Raw genomic sequence first — 22,960 nt, forward strand, 5'->3', positions numbered from 1 at the left:
TTTACGTATTAACTTGAGACAGTGAGACTATAAAGACTGCCAGCTAGCAGAACTTTTTAATCTAACATCATGAGATGCAGTAAACGCACCTAAATATTTTAGTACCTTATTAATGTCGTAGTCCCTGGAAAGGTCTGTTACAGCAAGCCTCTGCTCTATGGAGGTGATAGGTTTTGGGGACTGGTTGTGAGAGAGGAGATGAGAAGACCTGCTTTCTGTTCCTTGCTCTGAGTGGTTTGGTGAGCTTGGAGGGCTTGTTTAATTTCCTTGTGCTTTTGAGAATTTTGGGGAAAAATATTGTGTGTTAGAAGGGGATTTGTAATCCCTCTTTAATATTTGTGCATGCAAATTTATCCAGAGCTGCCATCTGCTTCCTTCTGTAGCACCTGAATTATTTTCTCCAAGTAACTGTGATCAGGTATGGTTAATGCTATTGCTGACACTGAATTTGTGTAAGAAAAGTCTCTGTGAGGAGCTCTGGATGCAAACAATGTTATAAAATTTCTTGAATGAGTGCTATCACAGCTATTTAACAGTATGTACAGAGATAAACGTGGTTAAAATGTAGTAATTTGAAATGAGAGTGGGTTCTAACCCTGTAGCCCAGGAGGTTGCATTCTAGATTTGGCTTTGATGCCAGAAATCAGACAGGTCTCTTGAAAGTACAAGTGGATACCTTGGACCCCTGTGAGACAGGGTTCGACATCTCTTGTCACAGACAGTGCTTGTGCATCCCCCGTCATTCTTCTGAAGCAGCTAATCAGAAAAAAGAACCTACAGAACAAGTGACCCTCTGATTTTTTTCCCCTATGCCAGTTTTCTTAGCTGACATCTGACCAGACCTGAACATGTGTAGCTTGTCAGCTTTGGAGGGATAAAAGCACAGGTGACCCTGTAGGAAAAAGAACCAGGTTAGATTTTTATTTTATTTTATTTGCTCTTTCTACATTAGTTTTGAAATCTTTACCTAGTGGAAGGAGTCAATTGTTGTTCATTTGGGACAGGAAGAAAAAGAGGGTTACAACCCAAGGTGAATCAAATGTGAACAAGAAACTTCAACACAAATTCTGCTGAACGGATCTGCAGTCTGCTTCCAAGGTGTGGGATGGCTTTTATTTTTATTTATGTATTTTCATAGTGCAGCCCTATTTGACCTGACAGAAAACCAATAGAAAACCACATGCAGTAATAACAATGTAAGAGGTGGATCACTAAGACAATACTGAAAAAGATGGATGCTTTCACAAGACTGGTGCGTCTTCACCATCATCTGCCTCCCAATTAAACACAAGCATTAATCTACTCTGGATCACATACAAGAAGAAAGACAATAATAGCTCTTTCCAAACTAAGGGGGAAAAAATAATCCACGGAAAAAGCAGTGACAATCCAAGCAAAAAGCCAACACTTTTGCCTCTGGCAGTCAGGCAGGTTTTGTGAGCTTTTCCCGTCCCTTGGCCTTAAACTAACTAACTAAATAAGTACATCAACCACCCTTATTAACAAAGACTAGGAAGCTGGTGGTTGTAATAATATTCCCCCTTCACCTAGAGCAGGGTTCTATTCTATTTCCTTTCACGTATATGGCAAAGGTCAGCTATTGAGAGCGACTTGTCGTTGCTGCTGTGAGCGCCTGTGTCTCTCTATTACTAGCTACTACCATTTCAGTCCCAAGTGTTTATTTTTTTTAAGGCTTCAGCATCCCAAGCTTATTGGGAGGAAATATATCAAAAAAGCAACCCACAAACAAGGTTAAACGCACAAATAAAGATGGAGAGAGAAATAGAAAAGGGAGGAGAAGAGGGGAGGGGGGGGATCAGTCCAATTTTCTTTGGAGACGAATCGCATTGTTGGGGCTGTCTGGCGGTGTTCCAGGGCTTCAATTGAAAGCGAATTTCTTTTATTGAATTCCATCCAGAGATATCATAACCTCAAAAGGCTACTATTACCCAGAGGGTTTCACATGAAACCATCTGAGCGTGACTTTTGAAATGCAAGAAGTCACAATTGCCATTTGACAACATGGGACCTGTCAAGGCCCCTCTTTCCAGACAGGCAAGTTGTTTACATAATCCTTCCAGTCCCATCCCCACCCCCATGCTGAGGGGAAAACTCTTCTAGTGATGGACTTTTTTCCTTAGCAGGTGCTGTCAAAACAGTAATAAAAAAATTCCAGATGAAGTCAGTAAAACCATCCCATACCTTGATGAATAAGACTTAAACATCAGCTTTATGAATGCACAATTGGAGGGGAATTGAAAAGGCAGCTGGAAGATTCTGGGTTTCTGCAAATCAGGTCGCTTTTACTTTTGTAAACAAATCATAAAAATACAAAAATGAAATAGGTGGTCAAAGATCAGGATATTGGAAAAAGAAACAAAAAGTGAAACGACAAACCTCAGTGAAACCAGAGAGCAAAAGAAGACTAGCTGTGATACTTCCAGCTGATGAGAAGTATCAGGCACCATCAGCTTCCCCTGATGATGGTGAGAGTGAAACATAGGTGGCTGCCACAGGCAGGGATTGCTGTCATATACCTTTCCCCTTAATGAGGTTAGGTGGAGTGGCTGAGGATGGGCAGCATCCTTCCACATTGGTAGGAATCTTTGTGAATGGGTTCTGAAGCTATTTGCTTGCCTGCTGGGAACTCTGACTAGAATTCACAGATATTAAGATAGCATATGTGTGTGTTTGCATGTGAGTGCATGCACACACATTTTCAACAGATCACATTTTGTCTGTGGATAGGCTCTCTGCCCAGATAGCATGATGTGGGGTAGTAATGATGCTCCCAGACTTCCTAAGAGGTTTTGTTATGAGAGGAGTCAATGTATGGGATGTACAACGCTTGTCTTTTTGCTGAGAGCAAATGAAACTAGTAAAAAAATGAAGTGGTCGTGTTTTGATAAAAGCTGCACTCACACAGCCTGAGTTTGTCAAGAGGGTGAAGAAGTCTGCAGTGAAAAGAGGAGGAAGTCGTAAAGCATGCAGTAGGCAGGCTACATAAAACAGTCAGGGGAAGCAGATGGAAATAAACTTGACTAAGACCTGGTAAGAAAAAAATACATTAAAATGGCATGTGGGAGAAATTGATTGAAAGCCTAAATGGAGTACAGCATTTTCCTTGTGTGCAGTCACAACACGGAGTCCTTGGAGGGATGGGGGAAGCATGGGTGCAGTAGTGGACAAGCTTGCTAGGAAGTCTTTTGGCAGCAGTTTGAAACTGGCAACCAAAACAACAATCTGCACTTCAGTTGCACTATGTGGGTGAGAAAGTAGATGTCATTTATGATTCACTGCTCAACAAAATCCCTGGTGGAGATGAAAAATCCCTTTGAAAATGCCTTCTAGGAAAAAAAGAAAAGAAAAAGAATGGTAAATGAAACATTTGTCTTCGAGTAGGAAAGACAAGATGTAGGTGAGATAGTGATCAACTTGAATTCCTCAGTACGCCCACAAGCATTTGTAATTTTTGTGCAACAGAGTGTGAAATGAAGACGAGAAGTTTAGTTGATGAACACTTCACAGAACAAAGCATTTAAGAGCTCGGGTGGGACAGACTGGTGGGTGACAGATGAGTTGTGGATAGGTGGTGGAAGTACAAATGTTTTGTGAAAAACAATGTAGGGTCCTAGAGAATGGTAAAATCCCGACGCCCCAAAAGCCTAAATGAGTTGTTTCTTTCTTTCTGCTCTGCCTACAGAGCAGCTTATATTGTAGAATTACCGCAACTTGAAAAGTGGTCTCAAAACTTTCAAATGTGCTCTTTCAAACTTCCTGTGTAAGAAATTAGGCTGTCAGACTAGAAAGGCTAAAGAAAGTAGAAGGTAAAAAGAAAGCGAGACTCTGGTCATTTGCCAAACCCAAAGGAGGCACTTGGAAAAGAACACCTGATGTTTTGGAAATCGAAGGAGGCTTTCTTATAAGAGTAGAAAGAATTTAAAAGAAATCATAAAAATGATATGCACTGAGATTCTGTTGGCAAACCTTTCTCCAACATTGTGTTCCCTGCATAGACAGTAATTTATCAAAGGCGACTCAGAGCCGGCCTGCTACTCCAGGTCACTCAGAGGCATCAGAAAGAAAACACGAAAGAACACTATGCAGGAAAAATATGCCCTCAAGCAGTAACAAATTATTGATGGTAAAATGCCTTCATATCTTAAGGCTCCATTAAGAGGCTTTGGAACAAAGACTTCTTTAAGGCTGTTGCAGAAAAAAGAACTGCTGGCTGCTGCCTGTAACTACAGGGATGCAAGGGCAGGCTGGAGGAGCAGTGCACAGAACTGCAGTCTGCTCAGGAGAAAGAAACTATACTATGTTTATATTTCATAATGCTGAGTTGCAACTATCACCTTAGAAGCCCAAGTAAATTCCAAAATATAATAACACACAGCAACAGCACAAAATATGGGAGTTGTGGTGCTTCGGAGAACGGAGGTCTGTGGTTTGGTTTTTGTGAAGTACATCCCAGTCAGCACTAGTACAAGTATTAAAGCAGAAAATGAGCTAACTGATTTAGTGACAGGTGCAAGTTTGCTAAGGGCTGGGAGCCTACAGCTGTTAGGCATGACAATCCCACTGAGGTTCTGTTCTGACTTCATGCAGCAAGGACTGCTGTGGTTAAAATAATAATAAAACCCCATGGGTTACTTTTTTCCCTGTACGTTATGTAAGGATATTGCACTTAAATATGATTTGTGAGCATGTTTTTGTCAGAAAAAAAAAGTACCTGGCAGATGAAAGAAAACAGATATTTTCATATTGTATTTGTTATTATTAATACATTAATATATTTCCCACTGTAATATGTTTCCATTGTATGCGTGGTCTATCAGTGGTCAGCAGATGAAAACTGAAACATCACGAAGCAGTGCAGTAAGTCAAGCAAACTCAAATAAGTGTTGATCTGCCTTGAAACTGGATAGTTTTGTTCTGTCTATCCTAAAAGAAATAAATAGGAATTTCCTGAATGAAAAGTTTGTTTTTATAGAAACTTCTTCTTGAACTTGAAGGTCTTGTTGGAAATTTCCCAGCCACATGAGAGCAGTATGATTAAATCTTGGACTCATTAAAGCTAATAGTGTTTACTGTAATTTTATCTGATGATCCCACATATCACGTAGTGTTTCAGCAGGTGCTTGCTGTAGCTCAGCTGTACGTACAGTCCAGGTGCTGTCTCTTTGAACTGGTTGAAAACAGAAATGAAGAGGTAATTACAAGACAGGTCAGTAATTCTGTCTGTGCACTTGGCAGGGATTCACTTATTTGTATGTAAAACCTACCTGGTAAGTACAAAATGTACTTTTGGATGTAGGCAGAATGCTCTCACTTCTCCTTCATTCCTGGTCTGCTGCAGAGCTTCTTCAACACAAGAAGGGTTAATAAAATAAGAGGAAGAACCCTTACAGCTGGAGCTGTGCAGAGCATCCCTTCTCTTTGTGTGTGAGTGAGAGAGCATGGCACTGTAACAGCAAAACAAATGCTCTCAGTCCTCTGTATTGCCATTCGAAGTGTAGCATCAAACCTCCCTGCACACTGCCTGTGTGCTGGAAGTGGGCATGTCGCAGTCAGTCAGAAAGCAATGCACTCAGTGCACGTGTCCCAGGAGATGCAGAAAATCAAGCTGCTCAGTGCTGTACCTCCTCCAACTGCTTGTTTGCACATAGGTTTCTGTGCACTGCATGGGGCCTGGTTTGTGTCTGCTGATCTCAGGGGTGAAGCTGGCTGCTGATTTCTTGTCTGACAGTGCTGGCATGGCACTGTCTGCAGAGCTTCTTGATTGATCAGTCATGGCTAAATGAGTGTAACAGTTCTTGGTGGCACTGGTGGTTGTGTGTGATGCATTTCTTCCCTTCAGATTTTAGAAACTATTTACTCTCAGAGGTGAGGATGAAGCAATTAATTTTGAGTGTTGTAAAGCTAAGAAAGAAGAGAACGCTGACTTATGCCTATCCTTAGAAATCTTTCATCAGTACCTCTTTGTATTTCTTGATACCTGTCTAAGTGATAATTCTGTGGTAAATTGTGCTTCGAAGCACCATTCTCTCTTGCAAGATGAAAGGTTTCTGTCTCTGGACTGAAAACAGCACTTTGTTTTCTCTGTAGATTTTTTGCAGGCCACCTTCTGTTTAGCCCACAAAACAAAAATAAATACATGGGTGATTCCCACATTTGGGAGAGATACAAGCTGGATCATTTCTTTTTTGAGCAAGGAGTTTATATACCCAATAGAGAAATACAGCTGGAACTGATGGTTTATAAGGGAATGGTAGGGCTGTCCTGTTTGTACACAAATTTCTCGTTTGCTGGAACACAGGGATTTACTCATCTTGCAAATGTTGAGGTAGCACAGCAGGTGTCAGCCCCTGAAAGTAAGAGCAGCCCAGAGGATGGGAGCTTCAAAATATCAGCATTTCATTTTTTGCTGTTGGAATTATGTTGAGCTGACATAGCTCAATCTACGGCAGAGCCTTTTTGCTGTAGGTGGTTGGGTTGCAAAGGTGAAGCCAGAAAGTGAAGGAGAGCAGTAAATCTTATGGTTGGTATTGTGTAGAGTAGCCTTTCTGTGGTCTAGGACAGACAGCCTGGGCTTGCCTTAGCAAAAAGACAAACATCTCATTAATTCCTTTCCATCACCACTGTGCTATCAACAAGATATGAGAACAGAGAAATGTGCTTTTTGTAAGGCGAAGAGCAGAGCATCAACGTACCTCCTCTCAAACAGAGCATGTGGGAGTGCAGCAGCAAAAGGTATCTGAAAAAGTGCCGTGTTAATGCTTCTTGTCTGCTGGCAATATATACTGAAGTAATTTCGAGGTAGAACAATCCTGTAGGAAAGGTGGTCCCAGGGTGGGAAGAGGGGGCTCTTAAACCCTGGCCTGGATGAGCCTTCAGATGGAGCCAGGAGACACGGCTTCGCACTGAGCGACACATGTTGGGATCTGATAAAACAGGATTCACATGGAGTTTCATGGCAGCAGGTTACTCAGCTCATTTGATCATAATTCAAGCCATTTGTGTAACTAATTATGCTCTCAGATGTTTGGCAGAACAAACTAATCAGCCGTTTAACAGCAGTACAGCTTCTCTGTGGCTCAGCGTGGATCCGAGGGATTCTCCTGCAGTCAGAGATGCAGCTCCCATCTCTGTGCCTTTGTGTTAGCTGTGAGGATCAATAACCTTTTGGCAGATCTATGTCTTTACCAAATATTTCAGCAGGAAAAAAAAACTTGCTCGGAAAAAGGCATTCTTGGTCAGTTGTTGCACATCTGGTTTAATGTCTTTACGGTGAGGCACTGTACCAAGTCAGCATGTGTTCTGCTAATTCGGAAACTGTGTGAATCAAACAGGCTCGTGGATGAATGACCCACTATGTGCTTTGAAGGTTTTGTGATCTCTCATGCTAATCCAAGGCCACTCTAGGTTAAACAATCACACGTAAGTTGCCTGAAAGATGAACCTGATGATGCAGTCGCAGTAGCTGGTTTTCAGCTTTTATATTTCAGTCTCTTTTTTGTTTTGTTTTGTTTTCTTCAGGGAGGACTGATGAGACCTACTGGCCCTTAATAGCATGGCTCTATAGCCCTGATCCTTAGCTGTTATTAATAGGTGTGGTTCTATGGATGTCAGTGCAGCTGCTATAGTTCATATTTATAAGAAATGTAGTTTCCAGATGCATTTAGAAACCCAATTTCTTGATTTATTTAGGGAAGAACTAAGCCTGATAAATGCTGCTTCTCTCTCTCTAAAGGCTGAAAACAATCATTGATATAAAGTGCATAATTGTATCAATAAACCACTGAGCAGTTTGAGGGAGGCTCAGGAAACTGGCTGTTACAAAGGAGTTATTTGTTTTGTTTCTTAATATCTGCTCTACAGGTCTCTGAAAATAGTATTTACAGTGAAGGTGCTGGATACATGCCTAGTTCCACAACTGCAGAACTATTGCTATTTCTAACACATCTTGTAACACTGTGTTACCTTGTCCCTTGAATGAAAAAAACACAGGTGCAGTTAATGACAATATTTGATGAGAGCAAGATTGCAATGAAGACAAGGAATAAAGGACATTATCTACATACCTAATTCAGAGTGGAAGCAAACCTGTCATTTTGTAGGATAGTACATTTCCTTAGTTTCAAGTTTCAGAAGCTTCGTTTACATTTCAATGCAATGTAATAGACATAAAAAGAGGAACGTGTTTCCAATAGAATTAAAATCTTTGAAGGTATTTTACAACTGTGAACAGAAGTGAGGATGACTTTGTTTGGTCTCTGATACACTTACTGGGAAATAGCTGCCTTCAGAACCTGAGTACAGTTTGCATACTACTCCTTTTTGTTAAAGATCTCACTTTTCTTTGTGTGCTGTGGAAGGTTGTCAGATGCTTCTTTGAGTTGAACTGAAGAGCAAAAAATCTGCCCTGGGAGCCAGGATCTCCCTGGTATTGTAACAACATGGCTTCCACATACTGGCACTCTGCTGTTATTTTTCAGGTAAGCTTACAGTTGAAAGCTTTCATTGGCATGCATATCTAAGGAGGTAGGCCAGTGCATTTTTTATCTCCCAATATGGAGGCAAATAACACACAGAAACACTCTTTTTACTCCTTTGTGTCAAAAGCTAACATATTTGCCGTGCAGAAAGCAGCTACGTACTTTCTTCTACATACTTTGCACTGTGACTCACAAAGCCTAAAACTGGGCACAGCCTCCTCATTCTCACTTCAAGGTTCTCATCCATGTATAAGTAATGGAAAACCACATACAGGAGCTGCTGGAACATCTTCCTACTGACACAGCTGGAATTTTGGGATGGCTCTTTCTGTCTGTCTGCAGCCAGACCTAGCTGCATAGGATAAGTCTTTTTTTCTGTTTTCATTTCTTTTTTCTCTTTTCATCACACCCTGACAGTATATATCTCTAATAAAACACTCGTGTGCCAGCTTTTGTGTGAATCACCCTGTCTTACTTTATTTCTTCTTTATTTTTCCCTTTTCTCTTTATTTCTTTTCTCCTGATCTGTTCTCTTCATTTGTCTGTGAATACTACAGCAGAGTTCTTTTCTCTGCTCTAGTCACCCCTAACCCATAAAATAAACTACTTTTAAAAGGGCAGGTAAGAAATAATAATAGATGGTCTAATAAAAGGTACTGTCTCTTCTCGCAAGCCTTCCTTCACTTCAAAACAAAACAGCAGTGTGATAAAATAAACTGCTGTTGCCATATATTTTGCTAAAGAATCCTCTCTCTTTCCCAGGAGGTGACACAGTTACGGTAGCTTTGAATTTGTTATAACTGAAGAACTGACCTTTAGATCTCTTAGTTTGGAAAACGATCATTCTGGGATGTTCCTGTAAGTATTTTCTACTGACAGCTCAGCTAAGAGAAAGGAGTGAATCTATATATTATTATTATTTACTCCCCAGAACACTGCTGTGATCTTGCTTGCTTTTTCCAGGTCCTTTATTCATCTGGAGTAGATCTTGCAGAAGCACAAACAGACTGTAGAAGAACATTTGAGAGGGAAATGGGCTGTGTGGTTTCTCCATCACTCTTGCTATTAAGCTGAAGCTGTGTCCACATCTAGTTCATGCTTAATGTGCCACTGCCACCATGTGAGAATAGCACCGTTACTGGGTTCCAAAGCCAGCTTGGAATAGCATTCTTTTTATTTTATTTCTAAGAGTATATCCTCAGGAAGAGAAAACATTATTTTTAGTTATGTATTCATAACAGGAAATCTGTGTATCAATCATAGCATGCACAAGACTTACAATTTTAATATCTGTTAACAAGCCAAGATAAACTTGTCAATTGGTGTTTATCTACGCTTGCTAATATGTATTGATTTCCCTTTCTGTAGGATTTTACTGTGTCTCAGTTTTGATGTAATGATTGAAAGTATGTTTTTGGAGGGAATGCTTTCCAAACCAGTAAGTACTTGGAAATCTAGGCACTGACTGCATACTGCCTGCTAGTACAGCACTTTTATTAGCTATCACTAAGCTGAAGCAAAACTGCAGATCTGTGGTACTGGGTACCTCTGCTTGTGACATTTGAGGCTTAATTTTCCAACGACCTCCAAACCTACTGTCAGTGCAGAACTGCAGGGAAATTTGAACCTGCTAGCTGGTCTTCCCAGGATCTCTCTTCTCTGCTTTGGTAAAGTAAATGTGCTGGTGGAAAACATGGGAAACAGAATCCTCGTATACTGAAGGGATACGTTTTGTAGTGCTGTGAAGCCATGAGTCTTTAAAAGGTCTTGTAATGCCAGTGGAGCAATTTAAATTGTAGAAAATTATTGTGCTCTTATTTTTTACAGTTGTTTACATGTTGCTATTTGCTTTTCAGAGATTCATTTCTTTTTGTCAGTGGCATTTGGGGCTTGAGAGCATCATACGTGACAATGGAGCTGTCCAGTAGAGTCTTGTGAAAACTCCTAGATATCTATAGTGAAACTGCCTGGCATTTTTCAGGACAGCATTTTATTCTTCACTGGATCGAACTTTGCTTTCAAATGTAGAATGTAAAGGTGGAGGTAGGCCAGAATTAAACTATCTGGACTCAGAATAGGAATGGGTCACCAAAAACATGGGGCTTTCTACCTTCTCACTATCACAGGCTAATTTTTTTTTTTTTTTTCTGCTCACTTTCTCTCTCTTTACATTCTACAATTTTTTTTTTCTTCCTATCTGTATTGGGATTTTCGTCCTCTCTGCTGCAAAACACTGTTGACACTGGCCTGTAGCTTGTGGGGATTCTGGGCTCTGCTGGCACCATTCACTGAGATAAAAAGCGACAGCTCGGGAGCCCCCTGTGCACTCTGGAGCTTTCAGCCTGCAGCACAGGGCAGTATATCAAACACCAGCAGGCCAGCCCCTTTTTGTTGCATTAGCCAGTCAAGCATTTTGTGCTGCTGAATGTCATCTTATTTAACATTTTGTTAAACAACTTCTAAAGGTCTTAACAATATGACAGATGGGCTTTTGAATGGACGCTTTAATGGCTGAGCATTAGTTTGCTTTGGTTTGATAGTGTTTATTGTTAGTTAAGTACTGTTTAAATAAATCAGTCTCCCACCCTCTCTCTTTTGCAATGCAGACATATTCAAGAGAGGGTTTTATTCTTCTTGCAGTGGGTGTGTGTTTCGGTCTGTCATGGAGAAAAGATAGATGTTGGTCTCAGTTCCAGTCAGTCTCTGCCTCATAGGATACAGCTCCAAGGTCTGAATCACGTCTGTTAAGGTGAAAGTTTCTCTGCAGCAGATACTAGAGATAATTCAAACATAATCTATGATTTGGAATGGCATTTATTTATTTATTTATTTATGCAGTATTTTCCCTTAACCCCTTACGCCTCACTACTGTTACAGTTGAGTCCATGTTGAGGTGACAGACTGAGGGATCCATATTCCTTCCTAAGGTGAGAAAACCAAATTTACATGCAGGCTGTCCCTTCAGTACACACAGACAAGCTACCCTCCTTCAAGAAGCCAGCAGCTGCCTCAAATCTCCATGTGGCATGCAGGGCACACCTGAGCTCAGTACACAGCCTGCTTGTGTGGCAGGCAGAGCATGCTGTATTTGCAGAGACTTCTTTCAGATACAGATGTGAACATTGATTTTGGCTACCAAGATCTCGTAGGTACTTTTGCTTCTGGTGAGCACTGAATTACTGAAATTAAAAATTACTTTGTACATTAGATTTCAATAATTTGTTGGTGGTAATGCAGCCCAAAGGCTTGTAACTTGTGTACTGAGGACTTAGTAATACTGTGAGGTCCTGTATCTGCCTTTTCCTCCAGGAAAACATGAAGGGTTAATCTTCCCCTGGGGATTCATCTTCCCTACCTCAAAAGTGCACTGGTGAACAGTAAGCTTCTATCCACACAGACTGAAGGGCCAATGCTGTGGTGGGATGAAGCTGGGAATAAAATGTTTGGAAAGTCAAAGAGAAGCCTTCCCTTCCTTGCTGCAGGTGGAAGGTTAGTGTTTCTTTCTGGAAATAGTTGTTATCAGTGTAGCTTCTCTCACAATAGCTGTGGAATCCAGGGTAGGGCCCCAGGTTCTGGCATGGGCACACTCTGCTGTGGAGCTACAGCTTTGCAGCTTGCAGAATTCTGATGCAATAGTCAAATCTGCCAATGTTGCCTTTGCAAGAAGCCCTTGAGAGGAGTAGCTGAGATAGGAAATGCAAGCAGGACACCTCCTCCTTTTTCTGACAGCACGGATCAATGCCAAGTACCTGTCAGCATTAGTCCTTGGCTCTAGTAAAGATATCAGCAGTCTGTTTCCAGAATCTAGAAACCGGATACAAGATGTGAATTGAAAAGTCATAAATGTAGTGTGGCTATTGATATTTGCCTTGTTTTGAACTTCTGAGGGATACCTAACTATCTGTAGCATTCCAAAGTATGGATAGACTTATTTTCTTTAAGGCAACTGTGTATTTATGTCTTTGATCAAATTTTTGACCTGTGGTGATTGTTATAGATTCAGTTTGAAAAGAAGCAGGGAATTACCTGCTGGCCTAATTCTAGTTCTGTTAAACACAGCTCACTGGTCTCCCATTCCCTCTGCTGCTGTGCTTCATTCCCAGTGAAGCCTTCTCATGGATTATGATCAGTGCACAGGTAGTCAGATTTGTTTAATCCTCATCATGTCTTTGTTTCGCAATAAAATGTCAAGATCTGACTAAATGCTGTTCGGATGGTAAGATCCTTTGGGGCTGGAGCTGCTCTTTAATTTGTACAAGCCTTGCTTTGGTACAGTGAAAGCATGGTCACAAGCTGTGATAATTGCAAGGTATAGCATTTCTCTCTAAGGACCTAGAAATTGCTAAGATAAAATTCTGCCTTTTGATGATCAGTGATGTCAGCTGCACTGTGCAGGGCCCCATCCATGCTTGGGGGCTTCCAAAGTTTTGTGGAAGGTACTGTATGTACTCCTCTGAACCAAAGGCACAAGAAAAAAGAGGTGGAAACTGGACCTTGAACGAGGAAAATTAATTGGAATTTAGTATTGAAAAATTAATTGGAATTTAGAACAATTTTATTCCATAGTGGACATCTTTATTCTATTATATTTAATCCTGAAATCAGCATTTTACATGATACATATGCAAGTAGGGAAAGAAATACAGTTCTGTCTGAGGCTGCATCCTGGGCAAACAGCATCAGTTCCTCCCTGTACAAACAGAAGCCTTGTTACTTATTCGGTCTGTGAGACAGGTCTATGCCTTATTAAACCTCTATATCTTTTGTGACTTAATAGTGTCCAGGTCTCCTGGTCTCACTTTAGCCACCTAAGCATTTCTGAGAGACAAGAAACACCAGTACATTTGTTCTGATTAATTTGCAGTGTGGCTTCTTCTTTTCTTTCTTTCTTTTTTTCTTTTCTTTTCTTTTCTTTTTTCTTTTTTTTTGGATATAACTCCATCCCCCAAACTTTCAAAACACTGATCCGAAATAACAAAGTGTTACAGATGAGGTCTTCTGATTATTGCCCTTTAAAGCTTTTTTCACATGGCCAGGCTTCACAAAAACCTATTTTACTCAAAGAAATTAGGTTTCTGGTTAGCAGGAGCCCTAAATAGACATGAATTACAGGATCGTCCTTTGAAACCCCATGCAGTACTTGTTTCATTAAATCCCATGAAGCGACCTTAATTTAGTGGAACACTGGATAGGTTGTTCTTTTAACCTATTAGCACTTTGGCCAGTCCCATAAACCATATTCATGGATGATTCCATCAAGAAAGACAACAGTGGAATTAATATTATTTCAGGATACAGTAAATGCCACAATGATGAAGCTGTTTAAGATCTGGTGCTCACTGTGTCACACTGAATGCATTGACATTTACTCTGCTATCACTTCATTTCCAATATTCCTTCCAAATCAGCCGATGCTAATGTTTCAGCATGTGTGCAGAATACAATTCCATCAGTGCTAGGGATGAGGAGAAATGAGCTTAAAGCAAGTGCCTTCTCCTATATACCCTAACACCCCCCCTCCCCAGTCCTACCCCAGCCTGGAAAATGGCATGTCTATTGCAACTTTGTACAATACCCAAGGAAAAGACAAACACACAGGTGAAAGGGTGATACATTAGGACTTTTTATGGTGTGAGCATGAGTCAAGCCACTTGTGATATGATCAGATAGGTGGGCTTGTTTAATTACAAATTTCTTGTCTTCAGTGTTCAGAGCTCTTTTGTTCATGGTGTTAGGGACACAGAGGGAGTATGACAAAGAACAGCAGTTTTCACTGAGAGAGGATGCTATTCACCACCTTGCTTTTCCCATTACAATGATGCTGTCTTCTCTAAGAATCATAGAATCATGGAATAGCTTGAGGAAGGGAACCCAAGGATCATCAAGTTCCAAGATCCCTAAGACACGACCTTCCCTTGGTAAAGCCATTCTGGCTGTCTCGGATCACCCGCTTATCCCTCATGTACCTTAACATGTCTTCTAGGAGGATCTGTTCTACAATCTTCCCAGACACAGAGGTGAGACTCACCGGCTTGTGTTCCCTGGGTCCTCTTTTCTCCCCTTCTTCTAAGTGAGAGTGACATTTCCTTTTTTTCCAGTCCCCGGGGACTTTGCCCAACCTCCACAAGTGTGAGGGATCTTTTCTGTATACAGACTTCTTCACTGTTGTACTTGAACACTATCAAGCTTTAATGTCTTTCTTGCACATCACCTCTGTGATGTAATTCAGCAAAGAGAAAAGCATTATTTTGGAAGGAGAAATTCAAGTAGGAGTCAAACTGCTCTGACACAGACTGTGTAGAAGTCTTTCTCTTTACACAAAAAAGGATTGCAAATTGCCTTGCTCATGTCCACACAGAAAATCAGCTGCAGGAGTGTGAATGCAAGTTTCCCTAGTCTTAGTCTATTCAGATGGTATTTCTTCATGTGGCTGAAGGGTAGTAAGAGGAGCTAGGAGTGAGGTGGTCATGGTGCATGACTGATATTGCTGTGCTCTTGTCAGCCATGCTGTGTAGCATCATGCAGGCTACTTAGGTTCATCTGTCATATTCAATTGCAGTGCGGGGGAGAAGCTTGCCCAGCTGGCTTCATTAATCACTACTAGTCCAGCAAACTGAGGGAAGCAAGAAAGATCTGGGACCTCTGTGAGCTAACAAAAACAGTAGAGGTGTTACAAACTGTGATTGTTGCTGCTGCTCCTGAACCAACTCATGGATTAAAAAAAAATCCAATATGACCATTTAAAACTAAAACCACCTCTGGCACAAGAAGTTTCTGAGCTGGAAATTTCTAGAGGCTGGGGAAATGCAGTAGGGAGCTATTTATCTGCTGGTCTCCTTTTTATGTTCTTGTGTAGGCTTTCTCTGCTGGTCAGTACTGGAGATGGATAGGAGGCTGTCACTTGCTGTGACTTGATGTGATGGCTCTTGTGCTGATGGACGGTACAAAAAACTGCTCCTCCAGAGAGGAAAACAGGAACTACAAGCACAAAATAAGGAGCTAGGGAGAATTAGGCAGCTGCTGGGGACCTTAGACTTGTTAAAAGTATAGGAGGGCTTCTGGTTAAGTAGGTCCACCTGGATTTGAGCGTAGATGGCTGTAAACTAAGGAACAGTGAGGGACAAAGACTGCTTTCTCACTTGTTCCCCTATGCTGTGGTGTTAGGGGTCACTAGGGAGATAGTCTATATTGTAAACAAATTCACTAACAGAGCAATGCTATGCACAAAAAAGAAAGCTCCAGCTCTGGGATTTTAAGCATGCCAGAGGCTTGTCTCTACTGTTGAGTTAAATTTCCACTGCTAAGTCAAAAATGGAGAAAACAAAAGCAGAAAACTCTATGAAATCAGTTTGGACTGTTCTGGGGAATCTACCCAGAAAGTTGAATTGATTTTTGAAAGAACACAAGTGTTTTTCACCTGGTTGGAAATTACAGGCAGAGAGTACTAAATACAAGGAAACAGCTGCATAGTCTGGTCTAGGTTAGGTGTTTAGAGCAAGTTGAGGAGATACAATGCTTGTACTTGCATAAATAGGAAATGTGTTGGAATGAGTTCTGCATGGTGAGAATGAGCTTGCTTATCTGGATTATCTTTCTTTTTGACTGATAGTTTTTTGCTATTCAGTAAAGATACTTGGTTGCTTGGCTGCATTACTTGAAGCTGTAGCAAGTGACAACCCCCTTGTCTGTCTACTTGGGATTCTAGGTCTGACAGTCTTCCCTTGAGTATTTTCTAGAGGTTTAAAGGCGGGTATGTCATACCCATATTGCATTACTCCTCTGGTTTTACAGGAAGAGTATTGGATCAGGTTAGATAAGTACCTTAGGTACCTGAGTTGAAAAGACAAAAATCTGCTGAAGATGCCTTAATGTAATTTTTAATGTCTTTCATGGACTAACTGCTTTCTTAAGCAAAGCATGTGCTGGAGAACTTCCTAAATTCTGAAAATGTGCAAATATGTTCTGCCCTGAAAGCTTGCTGATGGAAAAGGACCAGTTTGTAAACACCTCTGACCTGGCCTCAGTTTTGGTGGGGTACTGTGGGTGGCAGGAGAATGTGTCAGGGTGGAAATCTCTATGAAGAAGATGATGGTACACAGGTGTTGAAAGCTCTGTTTTTGCAGGGCATCAGCAGAAATCTCCTATCAGAATTTGTGCAATTTTATCACATCATTTAAAAGCCAGCAATCTTATACCTTCTGACTGATGCTGTTAAGAACACTTTTGCTCCCTGAAGTAGAAAGGCTAAGTCACAGTTTGAAGCAGTGATTGAGCACCTGGCAGGAAGGTAGGGCCAACGCAGAGGAGCTCAGGTGCATGCAATGCATCTGAATGACCAGAAGGGAGTGGAGCCAGGATCCACCCCGTCCCAGACCTCATTAAGGGTTGGCAGCCCAAGTGAGGGGGTTTTGTTGGAAATCCCTGCGTACCTGAGATCTTCTGAAGGTAAGAAGATTCTTTCCTTTGTTTCTGTATCTGTTGCGTTTGAGCATCTTACTTCAGCCACGGACATTGCTGCTGTGCTGTCATTGTTGCATTTTCCATCACATTACAGTGTTACACTCTCCATTCTGAAGAAGATGGAGTATTGCATTTTGGAGGCACATCCTTGAGAATTCAAGGAAATCAAATGCCGTTAGTAAGAGGTACTTACTGTTTTAAATCCAGTCAGCCCCGTTCTTCATGAAACTGAAATTTACCATTGAAATATACTAATGTGGAAATATATTGGGCTCCTTTTCATGAAGGGAGACTGCTTAGCTAAGCATGGAAAGTGAATCTAGTGTGAGGTATCCCTGCCTACATTGGGGGCTGGATCTTTAACATCTCTTCCAAGCTATTCCATGAATAGTGAATAGATTTCAGAACCATGTAAACAGAAAACGATGTCAGTTTGGACTCTGTTTTGCCCACGGAATTTAAATTCCTGTAAACTCTCTTTATCTCTGTTACTGCTGAGCCACGCTGTTTGCAATACAAGTCTCCAAGAGTTGAACTACAACTGTTCTGGAAGGGAAGCTGCTGTTTTACTTGTTGCTTGTGGCAGGACTCTGAAAGGAGATGTCAGCAGGGGAATGATGAAAAAAGGGCATTTCAGGCCTAGGTCCTGGCAAGAAGCTGGATGATAGATAAGGTGACCTTTCTTTACCCTGTTGTCTGTGATCCTGTGCTTGTACTGAGTTTTTAGCTCTGATGCAGGATACCACCACTTCTAAGCTATTGCTAAACTGGGAGTCAAAATACGGTGCTTCTATAAAACTGTCTCTGTCCCATTCTGTAGGGGTCTGTGCTGAAAGATGGCATGCATACGTATTTTAAGCTATGGAATTTTGATACAGAAAGATTATGTTGGTTTGGATGAAAAAATATTTCCCTTTGATAGATTTGTAGCTTTTCCCTGTGCAAGCGTGTGAATGCTTCAAAACAACAAAAACAGTATGATAAAATGGTTTGTGTCACTGCTAATTCTTGCTAGGAATTCTTAGGAATATCCCTGCTAGAAGTGCTGATAGATTTAATCCTTGTTTTACAGCAGCAGATGAAATTGTTGTAGTTCTAATGCACCACGGAGTGACATCATGTAACTGGAAGTCAGGTGTATGCAGGAGGCTTGTAATAAACTGGGTCCTGGCAGTGAATTCTGTCTGTGGCTTTGGGCCCCCTACTTCATCCCTCTGACTCAGTTTCCTCATCTGTAAGGCAGACCTCAGAATACCCTCAATGAATGCCATTAGCAAAACCAGAAATTATCCCTTGTTATCTTATTATTTAAATGCAGGAAGATGGTCAGATTTTTGAGGGGTTCCTTTTTTTCAGCTTTTTGAAAGCACTGAAGAATAAATACAGCACCTCAAGCATTTATTTGAATTGGTACTTTGGGCTCTTCTGATTTTTAAGCCTCTTTCAGCTTATGATGAGCATTCTTTCTGATTAAAGCATTCAGGCCATCCCAAACATACCTACCTTTCCATTAGGCTTGAAGTACTGCTCATTGACTCCATTTTCTTATTCTAGTGTCTATATTATCCATGTAGCCTTGGCAATTTTTCAAAGAGGTCTAAAGAGGTGATAAAGTGCTGAATTCCTGTTGAACTTGGTGGTGACTTCCCAGAAAATCATAGGTTAGGTGTCTGGCTCAGCAAACAAAACCAAAAAAGCTGTGGTACCATTACTTGGCAGATCAGTGCAGGCATACTCTCTCAGCTGGATATCTCAGGCCTGATTTCTTGCCTTGCTGAAAGGGGTCAGCAGCATGGGACACTGGTTGCATAGGCTCAGTGTAGTACCTTATCTTATTAAAACTCAAAATAATTGCTTTCCTCTTGAAGGGATGAGCCTAGAAAGAACAACCTGCATCTCAGCAAAGTCACGTTGTACTGGCTGAAACCATTCGAGTATGATCACTTTATGAATATATACTGCAAACAACTTTGTGGCTTCTTTCACTTCAGTATTAGGAAGTGATGTTTGCATGGCACTGCCATAGCAATAGATTCCATGGTGATGTTTTCATTCAAAATTAAGGTTAAGACAAACTTTTAATAAAATGAGCAATAACTGAGTAAACTGCAAGTTATCTGGAAAATGTGGTTGTCTAAGGATAAGCCATTTTTAAATTCCCTGTGTAGGTGTTAGCATCTAACATTTGTTCCTTCCTTTAAGTGCTTGAGTCACATTGCCCTGTCAAATGACTCCATGGGCACTCTAACACAGAGGTGCTGAAAAATAGTTTGAAATCAAAACAAAAGCCTTTGGTGTCTTTTCAAGAGCTTGAAAGGCAGCCAGGGACTTTTCAGCAACGCAGCATGTTACTGTATTAACACCAGACAAATAATCATGTTGATTACAGCAGGGAAGTCTGTACAGGGCATGCTCCAGAGGGCCTCTCTTTCCAGCATGGTTGTTAAACACTTTGGAAAGTCAACATGCTTTCTTCTCTGGGAATATACCCATTCCTATTCATTTTTGCTGATTTCTACTTAATACATTGACCTTTCTTCTTTCTCTGTGGCTAACTTAAACTTTATTTTGCATGAAATCACTGATTCATGACAGCTGCTCACAAACTACTCATTTATTGGTAGCTGTGCTCTGCCTCCTTATCCACAGGCTTTCTTCACCAGCTGTAGGGCAGCACTGGAAAGCTATGGGGAGAGGAGAATGCTGGTGATCAGATGGCAGCTTGGCACCACTGCAATTGCAGTATGCTGTGTGTACCTCTTCTGAAGGGTGAGGTACATCTGCACTTCCTCTGTCTTGAGGTGAAAGAGAGGAGGTGCTACATCTGGCAGAAATTTGCAGTAGGACATTGAAGTTCTAAATGCTAGAGCTTTTACCCTTCAGCCAGTCCTCATGTCTGTTAAGAGCAATGGAGAACTTCTAGCTGATTCTGCTGGTCTTATGTTCAAAACACTTATTATGCAGTTGAGCCTTCTGCATGAATCCAGCCTATGTATTCTGATTATTCTGTTGTCACTGTATAGATGCTATTTTGGCTTAGCTCTTGGAAATGTTGGGCTTCTAAAGCATGACCCCGGTTGTCATGGAGTGTTATTCCTCCTCCAAGTAAGAATGGTTTCAGAGATCACCTGGGTTTGCCTCTTTAACATTGTCAAAGCAAGTTTCTAATTTTCAGTAGGTCCACTGGCACTAATGTCTCCTTCCTGCTAAGCAGTAGCTCAGCTGACTGTCCCAGATGGCTTTCTGCTTTCAAACTGTATTCCACCAAAACCACTCCAGGTAGATGTTTTGCTGCTTATGTCAGGTTTGGCTGCACTGATGATGCTCTTTCCATTCAAAAGAGAATGCTTTATTTTACAACTTAGAGAAATAGGATGATTTCCTGTGTGACATAACCTGAGGATTAATGAGTCTGTCAGGATTCATAATCAGTGGCTTAGCAGAGCTGACACATGAAAGGACTGCGGTGGTATGTGAACCACGTTCAGGCTTGATACTATTTCTGTAGTTCAGTCCCAGAGAGCTGGAATGAACACTAACTCAAATTCAACTGCTTCCTCATCAGCCCCAGTAGAGATTCACTGAGAGACACTATTACTAAACAAGAACACAGTGCTGTCCTTCTGGGGACATCATAGTAGGACACACTTGTCCTCCTAAGCATGCATGTTTAGATGGAAAACTTAAAAGATTTTTGTCTATATCGCAACAAACCTCTAGATCTCAGCAGTATGTTGCATAAGCTTACTGAAAGCTCTTCTCATCCTTTCTAGAAACTTGGGAGCAAGTCCTGCTCCTATGTGAACTGATGGAATCGATTCCTCTCCTCCTAAGCAGGTAGAAGCATGCCCTGGGGAATGTTCAGGCTGAAAAGGCACCAGAGTAGAGCAGGATAAATATTGAGGCCTTTATTTTATAGAAGGCAGTTTTTAGCTTCTGTGGGCAAGAGTTTTTCTATTTACCTTTTTCTGCTCTTTGCTGGGGCAGAAAAAAATGAAGTGAAACAGAATCTACAGATTGCTAATAGTCTTTTTTTTTTTAATGAGCAAGTGTTTTTCAGTGTCTCAGCTGAGGAAAGAACACAAATAACAGCACTGTAGAATAATAATCTGCTTTTGGCCACAACCTGTAGTGACTGAGGGTAGTGGTGGTTAATTTTGTGACTATAACTCTTTGAAAGGCTAGGGCAAAAGAAGGGGTGTCCTAAAACATGATACCTTGACTATTCTAGTAGGAGTCTTCTAAGTATCTTGAAGGTTTAATGGTATTTTATTTGAACAATCTCCTTCCTCTGTTTCCTTTGCTGGATACACTCCTTTTGTGCATCCTTCCTTGGGTCCCAGGTCTAGGTGAAAGCCAAGCATGCTTGCCAGAGGAAACCAGTAAGCCAATGCTTTGTAAAGCAAAACTCCAGTCTGGGTGTGCTCTTCCCTGTGGGGATGAGAAGCTGAAGGGCACTGATGCAGTGAAACCCTCTGGGGCTGCTCCTTCGGTGTAGCATGTGATTTTCCATCAGCACCAATGGTCCACATCTCATCCTTTGGCTGTGGGTAGCTCCTAGGTGTTCAATAGGAATCTCCCATAATGTTCTGCAGGACCTCAAAAAGTTACTGTTAATCATTTGCCCACAAGCATTTCAAATGAAGCCGCAGCCCAGCTGTAGAGGTTTCCAGTTCCTGGAGACAGGCTAGTGAATCTGAAAGGTGCTGCCTTAGATTTGTTTTCCTTTTGGCTCTCCTTTCACCCTGAATTTTATTTGTATTTCCCCCTGTGGTGCTGACAGGATAATAATATTGTAACATTGTCACATCTGGTTAGGGAGAGGGGCAGGAGGAGGAGGAAATGAGGAACTCTCTTCTGAACTAACCTCAACTCTGCTCTATAAACAAATGAACACAGGAAACTCTGCAGTGAGTGGGCCGCAGCCTCCCTCCCTTCTGCAGGGAGATGTCTTGCTTTTTTGTGCACCCAGTGCTCTCATTGAATGAGCTCCAGAGAGCCCAGCATACAAAGATCCAGAAAATCATTGCTAATGAAACCTTTTGTCTACTGTCATTTTCCCCCTGAAGTTTGGGGAGACCTGATAGGTGAGGTGAGGATGTCTGTTCATATCTGAACAGTGTAGGATTTCCTTTCTGTAATTCTCTCTCTGCTCTCTCGTTTGTACCCTGACAAAGGCACGCTCCCAGGAGTTCAACAGGGGATCTGCAGGACTGGGATTCTCAGCATAGCATGAACAAGAGAAGCTGATGTAAAAATTATTATTTTCTTAATGAAGAAAAAACTCTCTGCAAACACATGAGCAATTTTTGAAAATTTACTGGTGGTGGAGGTGAGATACAAATTACAATGTACTTAAGTTAAAAAAAAAAAAAACAGCTGGAGGTTTCCAGACTGCCAAAATGAAGCCATTGGTGCTTAGACATTGCAGATGGGTAGAGATCCTTTCTACTTTCAAAGCTGCAGAAATACATTGGAATAAAACAAACCAAGAACAACAATAACAAAAACAACAACAACAACAAAAATCCCCACTAAACGCTTCTTGACAACAAAAGGATTTAAAAAAAAAAAAAATTAAACTCCTCTTTTTCTCCTCTTTCACATTCTTGGGACTCCATAAAATCCTCCAGTGCCTGTTTGTGTGACTCTCTTTGCTCAGTTGTTGGGTAAAACCCTTGTGTGAGTTGCAATATGATTCAGAGCCTATTTTTGGCTGTACTAATCTTGAAAATGCAGCTTCGTGACACCAGTGCTGCACTTCTGCTGGCAGTCAGGGCTTGGTCCCATTGCATTCTGTTGCCAAGCAGCAACTTTGGCAGGTAGAAGTTCAGGCTGTGAGGTGTTAGCAAGCTAGATTCCCTATCTGAGAACTGCTTTATCTTCTTGATGCATTATCTGTACATGTGCGCATTCACATGAAGGTTCAGTGCAGCAGGATACAGTTTTGTTTTTTTTTCTTCCTATTCCTCACCTCCAACTCTCTTCTGCTGTGGTCAAGA

General features: G+C 41.2%; 1 protein-coding gene across 3 annotated transcripts in view; it reads left to right on the top strand.

The window, feature by feature from the left end:
• The window catches only part of LOC149918833 (uncharacterized), a 284,012-nt gene that overhangs the window by 26,139 nt on the left and 234,913 nt on the right, over nucleotides 1-22,960 (top strand). The gene's annotated exons all lie outside the window — the stretch shown is intronic.

This window comes from Phasianus colchicus, chromosome 2, assembly GCF_987193195.1.
Source record: "Phasianus colchicus chromosome 2, bPhaCol1.hap1.1, whole genome shotgun sequence".
In the NCBI taxonomy this organism is placed as follows: Eukaryota; Metazoa; Chordata; class Aves; order Galliformes; family Phasianidae; genus Phasianus; species Phasianus colchicus.